Genomic DNA, 11913 nt, shown 5'->3' with positions numbered 1-11913 from the left:
CCTGCCCGATGTACTTCAAATATACTAACCGGTTGTTGTTACCTGTTATGCAGCTGGCAAAAACTACAAGGACGATGTTTCTTCTGGATCTAACAGCTTGGCCAACCCAGATCCTGGACTAAGGCATTGCTATGATCTTGTAAGCGCGTCTCTCTCTTGTATTGTTCTGTGCCTGCCAGCGTGCTTTGCTAGGATTTTCGACCAGTAATCCCTTTGTGCAGACAATGATTTCTACTACTGGATGCTAAATTAGATATGTAGATGTCATACATGATACTACCTCGTACCTCCGTTCCTAAATATAAGTCTTTCTAGAGATTCCACTATAGGCTACATACGGAGCAAAATGAGTGAATCTACACTCAAAAATGCATCTATATACATCTGTATGTGGTCCATACTGGAATCTCTACAAAGACATATATTTAGGAACAGGGGCAGTACATTACACAAAATCGTAGGTGGCATGTAGGAATTCTAGTGCACTACATTAGGCTCCCTTAGAGTGCCTGCTAGTCCAGCATACAGAGTCATGGCTAGTTTATGGTACGCACACAATCGTTAATTGGTGGTTTAAATATGCGCAAGGGATATGCAATGTAGTATCATGTAGAGATGTCTGAAATTAGCCATGTCAACTTGCAGATAGGGTTACACAATGAAAACGTACAAGATGTATGTGGCAATTTCATGGAACATCGCAAAAAAGGAGAGGCAGCGGTGAGCCTATACAATGTGCTATGGTACGTCACTCCTCCATTGCAATCATTGTGACATGTTATTTGTATGCCAGTTCTATTAGCCAAGTTTCTTAGGGACAGTTATTATGAGTTATCCTAAGAAAATAAGCACCTGTGAATATAAGCTCCATGCAATAAGCCAACTAGTTCTTTTCATTGCGTTTTCAGCTTATCTTTGGTATGATCAGTGGAAAGTCTAGATTGCATTATATTTTTTCATTTTGCTGCCCATATGGAAATTAATTTGACTTGCAAACATCACAAATTGAACCCAGTGCAGTAATTAATATGATAAGAAAACAGACCATCACTATTTGCTCAAAATGCAAATACAAAGATACCATCTACTTGGCACAATCTACTTTGGTCAATGTTTTCCATAGAGATCCCATTGCCTAATTTAAACGAAGAACACATGACCCACATTTAAATGAAGAATAATTATTTATTGAAATTCGATGGTCCAAGTGGCTGGTTATTATCGTATAGCAGCACCACCTGAAAGCATCATATAGCAGCAGGAGCAGCTCATAGCAACTCATCATACAACAGCAACAGTCTGCAATTCATCATATACCAGCAGCAGCTCATAGCAATTCATCATATAGCAGCAACAGGAGCAGCTTATAGCAATTCATCATATAGCAGCAACAGGAGCAGCTCATAGCAATTCATCATATAGCAGAAGTAGGAGCAGCTTGTAGCAACTCATCATATAGCAGTAGCATCTCATAGCAATTCATCATATAGCAGCAGCAGCTCATAGCAACTCATCATACAGCAGCATGAGCTCATAGCAATTCATCATATAGTAGCAGCAGGAGCAGCTCATAGCAATGCATCATAATCATATAGCAACAATAGAAGCAGCTCATAGAAATTCATCATATAGTGGATTAGAATGAAAATTTGGCAAAAAATCAGAGGAGATCCTCACCTTGTTGGATGAGCTTATCCTTCAACAGCACCTCAAGGCCATGGCCTGGGAGGAGGGGAGGGGGAATAAGGTGCCTTCTGCCGCAGTGTGGCATCAGCCATAGTTGTGAAGCGCCCGCCGGAGTAGTGCGTTGGGCAAACCACAGTGGAGCAGCTGCTGGAGACCATGAGAATGAGGGGCGGTGCCAGAGGGAGGAGAAGCCAGGGAGATTTTCCCCTACCCGCCGGCCATGTAGCCTAGCTGGACATAGCATCGGAGATGCAAGCGGGCAGGGCAATGAATGCTTGCATGTTTGTTTTTACTTGAGGGTCAGGTGTGGCACAGGCGTCAGCAGTTGCATTTTGAGTGTAATATAGACATACAATAGAGTCATTTCACTATTCCCCTTCCCTTCAATTTTTAGTGAGGTTCTACCCGAAACACCCCCCTCCAAAGCGAAATTAGTTAAGCCCAAGCCGATAACTCAAAAATGACTTCTTTACATCTTTTATGGCTTATTTTGACAATATGCCCTGAAAAGGCAGAATCGAACCGGCCCTTAACCTGCAATTCAATTGTGCGTGCAATGATGAATCACTCATGCCTGCTATCTATACATTTAGGCATCATCATACATGGCATAAACTAATACATGTGCATTCCATTATTGAATCTGGAATATGCAATGTTTATGTTAGTTCATACGTTGCACATGATGTTTAAATGCCCCTTAAATCTGGTCAGTCAAGTGATGGTCTTTAAGCCTCCTTCTTTTCTTCTTTTCTTGATATGTAAGATTTGCTCACACATCTGTTCAATTGCTTGTTTGCATCAGCCAGCCATACTAGGATTGTTTGCTTTGATTACTTGTTGTTCTTGACCTAACACTCTAACAGAGCTTGTCAACGATTTAAACACTAAGGGCTGATGTAGTGGGGCCTTTTCTAACTCATAGGTGACATAAAGGTTTGGCTGTACACTACAGTAGGATCTCCAAGAGTACCTGGAGATCTAGTTCGAAGGTATGCCTAGTTTTTGCATAGTGCAGACATAGTAAATGCTCATTTCATTGTGTGCAAGTGCAAGAGATGCGGCATGTTTCATTATGTGGTGTTGTTTTGTTATAATCTCATCCTTTTGTGTTCACAGACTGGAAAGTATGCATATTTATCTTCCAAGGAGACGAGTAACTAGTTTGTGTCACCTTGCAGAGGGGGTACAATGAAGATAAGATTGAGGATTTCCAAGTACAAGATGTTAGGAAGGAGCCTTGCAAGATAAGTAGGAGTTGCGCTGAGCCTCTTCAACCTGCTAAGGTAAGTCACTGTATGCAACTCAACAGTTCAATTCCTTGTTTGTTTCAGGCATAGTTAATTTTCTCTTTTCAATTGCTTTATTTGTCCTCAGTTAATGAGATGCCCAGATAATCATGCCTGATGTTTGGTACTTGTATCACTATTAGTTGACATAATTAAAGGCCTTACCATTTAATTACTCTACCGAAGTGTGCCTAAAGCTTTGAAGTCTATTAACCAACTATTATTGCATGAGGCTCACAATCTGATTTATACTACGCTAATGATTGCATAGTTTTGCCTGCTGTAGTATGTTTGTATGAAACCCTCTGCTGTTCATTATGCTCCCTAAGACTTTAATTGAGGCACAGAATGGCCAACTGCTAGCTTACTTATACGCAACGTGTTGTCTAAATTTGTAACTTGTTTGTTTTTTTGATTGGGCCCCAACATCATGCTCCTCTGGTGAGCTAAGAGGGATTTCTATATGCAGGCTTCATGATGTGTAACATATTTTTTTGAAAGTGACGTGTAACATTACTGTTAGTCCTGTTTTGCCATGTAGTACAAAATAGTGTCTTGTTCGCTTCACTGTTGTAACTATATTTTTGCCCTAGTCATGTGTACTTACAGAAACATTTCAGGATGAAGTGAAATCAACACAAAGATCTGTGAGCAGTGCAGCATGGCCGTTACCGAATGATTATGGATTGGAATTGGAATGTGCTGATGTTCTCGAGCATCAACTAGAGGTGGCAAGACAACGTGTACATGATTATTGATACGTCTCCAACGTATCTAAAATTTTTGATTGCTCCATGCTATATTATCTAATATATTGGGCTTTATTTTCCACTTTTATATTATTTTTGGGACTAACCTATTAACCGGAGGCCTAACCCAGAATTGCCGTTTTTTGCCTATTTCAGTGTTTCGAAGAAACGGAATATCAAACGGAGTCCAAATGGAATGAAACCTTCGGGAACGTGATTTTCTCACCGAACATGATCCAGGAGACTTGGACCCTACGCCAAGGCATCAGAGAGGCGGTCACGAGGGTGGGGGGCGCCCCCCCTGCCTCGTGGGCCTCTCGGAGCTCCACCGACGTACTTCTTCCTCCTATATATACCTACGTACCCCCAAATGATCAGAACAGGAGCCAAAAACCTAATTCCACCACCGCAACTTTCTGTATCCACGAGATCCCATCTTGGGGCCTGTTCCGGAGCTCCGCCGGAAGAGGGCCGTCATCACGGAGGGCTTCTACATCATCATAGCCTCTCCGATGAAGTGTGAATAGTTTACCTCAGACCTTCGGGTCCATAGTTAGTAGCTAGATGGCTTCTTCTCTCTTTTTGGATCTCAATACAAAGTTCTCCCCCTCTCTCGTGGAGATCTATTTGATGTAATCTTCTTTTTGCGGTGTGTTTGTTGAGACCGATGAATTGTGGGTTTATGGTCAAGTCTATCTATGAATAATATTTGAATCTTCTCTGAATTCTTTTATGTATGTTGGTTATCTTTGCAAGTCTCTTCAAATTATCCGTTTGGTTTGGCCAACTAGATTGGTAGTTCTTGCCATGGGAGAAGTGCTTAGCTTTGGGTCGATCTTGCGGTGTCCTTTCCCAGTGACAGAAGGGGCAGCAAGGCACGTATTGCATCGTTGCCATCGAGGATAACAAGATGGGGTTTATTTCATATTGCATGAATTTATCTCAATACATCTTGTCATCTTGCTTAAGGCGTTACTCTGTTTTTAATTTAATACTCTAGATGCATGATGGATAGCGGTCGATGAGTGGAGTAATAGTAGTAGATGCAGAATCGTTTCGGTCTACTTGTCACGGACGTGATGCCTATATACATGATCATGCTAGATATTCTCATAACTATGCTCAATTATGTCAATTGCTCAACAGTAATTTGTTCACCCACCGTAGAATACTTATGCTCTTGAGAGAAGCCACTAGTGAAACCTATGGCCCTCGGGTCTATTCTCATCATATCAATCTCCATCACTTTAATCTTGCTTTGCTTTTTTACTTTGCCTTTACTTTTCAATTTGCATCTTTATACCAAAAGTACAAAAATATTATATCTATCAGATCTCACTCTCGTAAGTGATCATGAAGGGATTGACAACCCCTAATCGCGTTGGTTGCGAGTAGCTATCGTTTTGTGCAGGTATGAGGGACTTGAGCGTGGCCTCCTACTGGATTGATACCTTGGTTCTCAAAAAATGAGGGAAATACTTACGCTACTCTGCTGCATCATCCTTTCCTCTTCGGGGAAATCCAACGCAAGCTCAAGAGGTAGCAAGAAGAATTTCTGGCGCCGTTGCCGGGGAGTCTACGCAAAAAGTCAACATACCAAGTACCCATCACAATCCCTATCTCTCGCATTACATTATTTTCCATTTGCCTCTCGTTTTCCTATCCCCCCAATTCACCCTTGTCGTTTTATTCGCCCTCTCTCTCTATCCTCCCTCTCTATTTGCCTCTTTTGTCCATTTGCTTTTGTTTGCCCGTGTGTTGGATTGCTTGTTTGTCGCGATGGCTCAAGATACTACCAAATTGTGTGACTTCACCAATACCAATAATAGTGATTTCCTTAGCACTCCGATTGCTCCTCTTGCCAATACTGAATCTTATGAAATCAATACTGCTTTGTTGAATCTTGTTATGAAAGATCAATTCACCGGCCTTCCTAGTGAAGATGCCGCTACTCATCTGAATAGCTTCGTTGATTTATGTGATATGCAAAAGAAAAAAGATGTTGATAATGATGTCGTTAAATTGAAGCTATTTCCTTTTTCGCTTCGAGATCGTGCTAAAGCTTGGTTTTCGTCTTTGCCTAAAAATAGTATTGATTCTTGGAACAAGTGCAAAGATGCTTTTATCCCTAAGTATTTCCCTCCCGCTAAGATCATCTCTCTTAGAAACGATATTATGAACTTTAAACAACTTGATCATGAACATGTTGCACAAGCTTGGGAGAGAATGAAATTAATGATACGTAACTGCCCTACTCATGGTTTGAATTTGTGGATGATTATACAAATTTTTTTGCCAGATTGAATTTTGCTTCTAGAAATCTTTTAGATTCGGCCACGGGAGGCACTTTTATGGAAATCACCTTAGGAGATGCTACTAAACTCGTAGATAATATTATGGTTAATTATTCTCAATGGCATACTGAAAGATCTTCTAATAAAAAAGTGCATGCGATAGAAGAAATCAATGTTTTGAGTGGAAAGATGGATGAACTTATGAAATTATTTGCTACTAAGAGTGTTTCTTCTGATCCTAATGATATGCCTTTGTCTACTTTGATTGAGAATAACAATGAATCTATGGATGTGAATTTTTTTGGTAGGAATAATCTTGGTAACAACACTTATAGAGGGAATTTTAATCCTAGGCCATATCCTAGTAATCCTTCTAATAATTATGGGAATTCTTACAACAACTCTTATGGAAATTATAATAAGATACCCTCTGAATTTGAGAATAGTGTTAAAGAGTTTATGAATTCACAAAAGAATTTTAATGCTTTGCTTGAAGAGAAATTGCTTAAAGTTGATGATTTGGCTAGGAACGTTGATAGAATTTCTCTTGAGGTTGATTCTTTAAAGCTTAGATCTATTCCTCCTAAGCATGATATCAATGAGTCTCTCAAAGCCATGAGAATTTCCATTGATGAGTGCAAGGAAAGAACCGCTAGGATGCGTGCTTCCAAAGATGCCTTTATTAAAGCGTGTTCTTCTAATTCCTATGAAAATCAAGATGAAGATCTAAAAGTTATTGATGTGTCTCCTATTAAATCTTTGTTTTGCAATATGAATCTTGATGAAACTGAATATGATCTTCCTTTACCTAGAAGGCGTTCTAAAAAATCGGAGTATTTAGATCTTTATGATGAAATTGATGAAAGTGGGATTGAAAGAAATAAAAATCTAGATGTCGCTAAACCCACTATATTGGATTTCAAGGAATTTAATTATGATAGTTGCTCTTTAATTGATTGTATTTCCTTGTTGCAATCCGTGCTAAATTCTCCACATGCTTATAGTCAAAATAAAGCCTTCACCGAATATATTGTTGATGCCTTGATGCAATCTTATGAAGAAAAACTTGAGTTGAAAGTTTCTATCCCTAGAAAACTCTATGATGAGTGGGAACCAACTATTAAAATTAAAATCAAAGATCATGAGTTTTATGCTTTGCGTGATTTGGGTGCTAGTGTCTCCACTATCCCCAAAACTTTGTGTGATTTGCTAGATTTCCGTAATTTTGATGATTGCTCTCTAAACTTGCACCTTGCGGATTCTACTATTAAGAAACCTATGGGAAGGATTAATGATGTCCTTATTGTTGCAAACAGGAATTATGTGCCTGTAGATTTCATTGTTCTTGATATAAATTGCAATCCTTCTTGCCCTATTATTCTTGGTAGACCTTTCCTTAGAACGGTTGGTGCGATTATTGATATGAAGGAAGGGAATATTAGATTTCAATTTCCATTAAAAAAGGGCATGGAACACTTTCCAAAAAATAAAATAAAATTGCCATATGAAACTATCATGAGAGCCACTTATGGATTGCCTACCAAAGATGGCAATACCTAGATCTATCTTTGCTTGTTATGCCTAGCTAGGGGCGTTAAACAATAGCGCTTGTTGGGAGGCAACCCAATTTTATTTTTATTCCTTGCCTTTTGATCCTGTTTCCTAAATAAATTATCTAACCTCTGTTATGGTTGTGTTTTTTTAATTAGTGTTTGTGCCAAGTAGAACCGTTGGGAAGACTTGGGGAAAGTCTTGTTGAACTTGCTTTAAAAAACAGAAACTTTAGCGCTCACGAGAACTGTTGTAATTTTTATTTGGAGAGTGATATTTAGCTAATTCTTTTTGCAGATGATTAATAAATAAATTCGTCACGTCCAGCAATTTATTTTATAATTTTGGGATTCCAGATCTTGCGCTAGCTACAGATTACTACAGACTGTTCTGTTTTTGACAGATTCTGTTTTTCGTATGTTGTTTGCTTATTTTGATGAATCTATGGCTAGTAAAATAGTTTATAATCCATAGAGAAGTTGGAATACAGTAGGTTTAACACCAATATAAATAAAGAATGAGTTCATTACAGTACCTTGAAGTGGTCTTTTGTTTTCTTTTGCTAACGGAGCTCACGAGTTTTCTACCTTAAGTTTTGTGTTGTGAAGTTTTCAAGTTTTGGGTAAGGATTTGATGGATTATGGAACAAGGAGTGGAAAGAGCCTAAGCTTGGGGATGCCCATGGCACCCCCAAGATAATCTAAGGACACCTAAAAGCCAAAGCTTGGGGATGCCCCGGAAGGCATCCCCTCTTTCGTCTACTTCTATCGGTAACTTTACTTGGAGCTATATTTTTATTCACCAACATGATATGTCTTTTGCTTGGAGCGTCTTGTATTATTTGTGTCTTTGTTTGTTAGTGTGCAGCAATCATCCTTGCTGTACACACATTTTGAGAGAGCCATACATGAATTAGAATTTTATAGAATACTCTATGTGCTTCACTTATATCTTTTGAGCTAAGTAGAATACTCTATGTGCTTCACTTATATCTTTTGAGCGTTATAATTTTGCTCCATGTGCTTCACTTAGATATTTTAGAGCATGGTGGTGGATTTGTTTTAAAGAAACTATTGATCTCTCATGCTTGACTTAAATTATTTTGAGATTCTCTTAATAGCATGGTAATTTGCTTAATAATAATATGCTTGGTATTCAAGATTTGTGAAACTTTCTTTTGAGTGTGTTGAATACTAAGAAAAGATTGAAGCATGATAATTGTTTTGAGATATGGAGGTGATAATATTAAAGTCATGCTAGTTGAGTAGTTGTCAATTTGAGAAATACTTGTGTTGAAGCTTGTGATTCCCGTAGCATGCACGTATGGTGAACCGTTATGTGATGAAGTCGAAGCATGATTTATTTATTGATTGTCTTCCTTATGAGTGGCGGTCGGGGATGAGCGATGGTATTTTCCTACCAATCTATCCCCCTAGGAGCATGTGCGTAATAATTTGCTTTGGTAACTTATAGATTTTTGCAATAAGTATATGTGTTCTTTATGAATAATGTTGAGTCCATGGATTATACGCACTCTCACCCTTCCACCTTTGCTAGCCTCTCTAATACCGCACACCTTTTGCCGGTATCATACACCCACCATATACCTTCCTCAAAACAGCCACCATACCTACCTATTATGGCATTTCCATAGCCATTCCGAGATATATTGCCATGCAACTTTCCACCGTTCCGTTTATTATGACACACTCCATCATTGCCATATTGCTAGCATGATCATGTAGTTGACATCGTATTTGTGGCAAAGCCACCGTTCATAATTCTTGCATACATGTCACTCTTGATTCATTGCATATCCCGGTACACCGTCGGAGGCATTCATATAGAGTCATATTTTGTTCTAAGTATCGAGTTGTAATTGTTGAGTTGTAAGAAAAATAAAAGTGTGATGATCATCATTATTAGAGCATTGTCCCAGTGAGGAAAGAATGATGGAGACTATGATTCCCCCACAAGTCGGGATGAGACTCCGGACGAAAAATAAATAAAAGAGGCCAAAGAAGCCCAAAAAAGAGAGAAAGAAACGAGGCCATAAAAAAAGAGAAAAGGCCCAAATAAAAAATAATAATAATAAATAATAATAATCTATAGCTACTAATAAGGCAATGTGTGTTTCTCCAATATTTTCATCCGTTCACCACCGAAAATAATTTTTTGCTATCCGAGGTGGTACTAAATTTTTGTGTGTCTCTCACAGGAAAAGACAAAAAGTTTGTCCAGGATACCGCAACTGGGCCAGGCGCAATCTAGCCCAACAAAGCCAACCCAATAATTATCCTCCCCATGCGTTGGTTGGACCTTATCTGTCGCATGTGGCGACAAATAGTTGAATGTAAGCACAGGTTGCCCAGGACTGAGCTGGCCCGTTTTTGTTTTTCAGTGTTTGGTTTCTGTTTCGTTTTCATTTTCCACTTCTGTATTTTTATTTTTTCATGAAATAAAAATAAAGAAAATATATTCAGAATTTCATTTTTTGTTCTAATATTCAAAAAAATAGCATTAAAATTTTTTATTCCTGTTTTGAAAAATATTAGAAACTTTTTTAAAAAATTGGTTTCGGAATTTCGTCAACATTTAGAAAATGTTGCAATTAAAAAATATATTTTAGAATTGTTCGCGATTATTTATAAAATTAATATTTCATAAAATGTTCCATATTAAAAAAATTTCCTATTTTAGTGAAAAGTTCACAAAAATAAAATAATGTTTGCGTCTAAGAAAACATTTTTAACAAATGTTCGGAGTGTTCCCCTTTTCAAAAAAAATGTTAATGTTGTGTTGTATAAATGGTTTATGTTTTCAAAATATTGTTTTTCAATTTCAATTACTATTCCCGTTTCTAATTTTGTTAGTGTTTTTCCAAAGTTTTATGGAATTTTCAAAATAAACATGTTCACATTTTTTAGAACTCTTCGGTCTTTCAAAAAAATTAACGTCCAAGAATATTCGGAAGTTCATATTTCTTTGAATGTTCAAAATAGTAAATAAATAAATCAAATCTGAAGCTATTGTATCTTCATAAATATTCGTGTTGGCCATTGGTTAGAGCACGCGTTTGTTCTATCTTGGTTGGATATAAATTTAAAAAATTGTGGACATGTGCCAATAAAAGAGAATATGTTGATTGACTCTAATTAGGAAAAAAATCGTGGATACGTGAGTGCTAAAATAATGAAAGAGAATAAACCGTCGTAATGAAGGGACATCCATGCCTGATTATGCTTATGAAACAGGATTTATGCGCTGCAATTAGTAATCCATCCGGTTACGCCATTGTAATAGAGTGGTCGACGCAACCATGTCCCGAAGATCGTCACACACCCACCAAATGAGGAGGCATGCACAACCCCGAGATGGAGGCAGACGTGAAAGAAAAAGGCATGAGTTGGGTGCTCGCCACCACGCTTACCAACCCCACCACTATTAGGATTTCATGGGCCAAACATGTCCAGTGAGAAGACCGCAACTCCTTACTCTGTCGCCTATCGTTGTGGAGACCTTTTTTATGGACACATTGATTATCTTTCCCATTGATTGTCGTAAATAAAATATCTCTCCCATTGCATTGCACGACCATTTGTGCTAGTAATAATAATAATAAAATGAGAGAAAAAGAGAGAAGGGACAATGTTACTATCCTTTTACCACACTTGTGCTTCAAAGTTGCACCATGATCTTCATAGTAGAGAGTCTCTCATGTTATCACTTTCATATACTAGTGGGAATCTTTCATTGTAGAACTTGTCTTGTATATTCCAATGATGGGCTTCCTCAAAATTGCCCTAGGTCTTCATGAGCAAGCAAGTTGGATGCACACCCACTTAGTTTCTTTTTGAGCTTTCATATACTTATAGCTCTAGTGCATCCGTTGCATGGAAATCCCTACTCACTCACATTTGTAAGTGCATCTAGTGCCACCCCTAGTTGGTTTTGGAGTATTGACGATAAACCTAGCTGAGGGACTAATGTGTTTGTGAGAATTGTAGGATAACACAGGTAGAAGTCCCTCATTGATTCGGTTTTCCTACCAGAGATGACCCCTAAAAATGTATGAAGACATTGATGTCAAAGGTGGTATGTGAAGATATTCACATTGAAGAGTATGACACGAGAAGACGTCGCATGAAGCATATGGAGCTCGAAGACTTAGATCTTTCGTAGTTCTTTTTCTTCTTTGTTGAGTCATAGGAACCACCGTACTGTTAAGTGGGGTCCAAGAGAACCAGTCAGAATGACTGAAGTGATGCTTAACCAAAACCTATGTCTTCGAGTGAAGACTATGAGAGCAAATCTTGTCCAGAGTCGGACAAGTCAGCTTTGCTT

Source organism: Triticum urartu, chromosome 1, assembly GCF_003073215.2.
Source record: "Triticum urartu cultivar G1812 chromosome 1, Tu2.1, whole genome shotgun sequence".
In the NCBI taxonomy this organism is placed as follows: domain Eukaryota; kingdom Viridiplantae; phylum Streptophyta; class Magnoliopsida; order Poales; family Poaceae; genus Triticum; species Triticum urartu.
The sequence above is the reverse complement of the archived record's forward strand: the minus strand, read 5'-3'. Positions refer to the sequence as shown.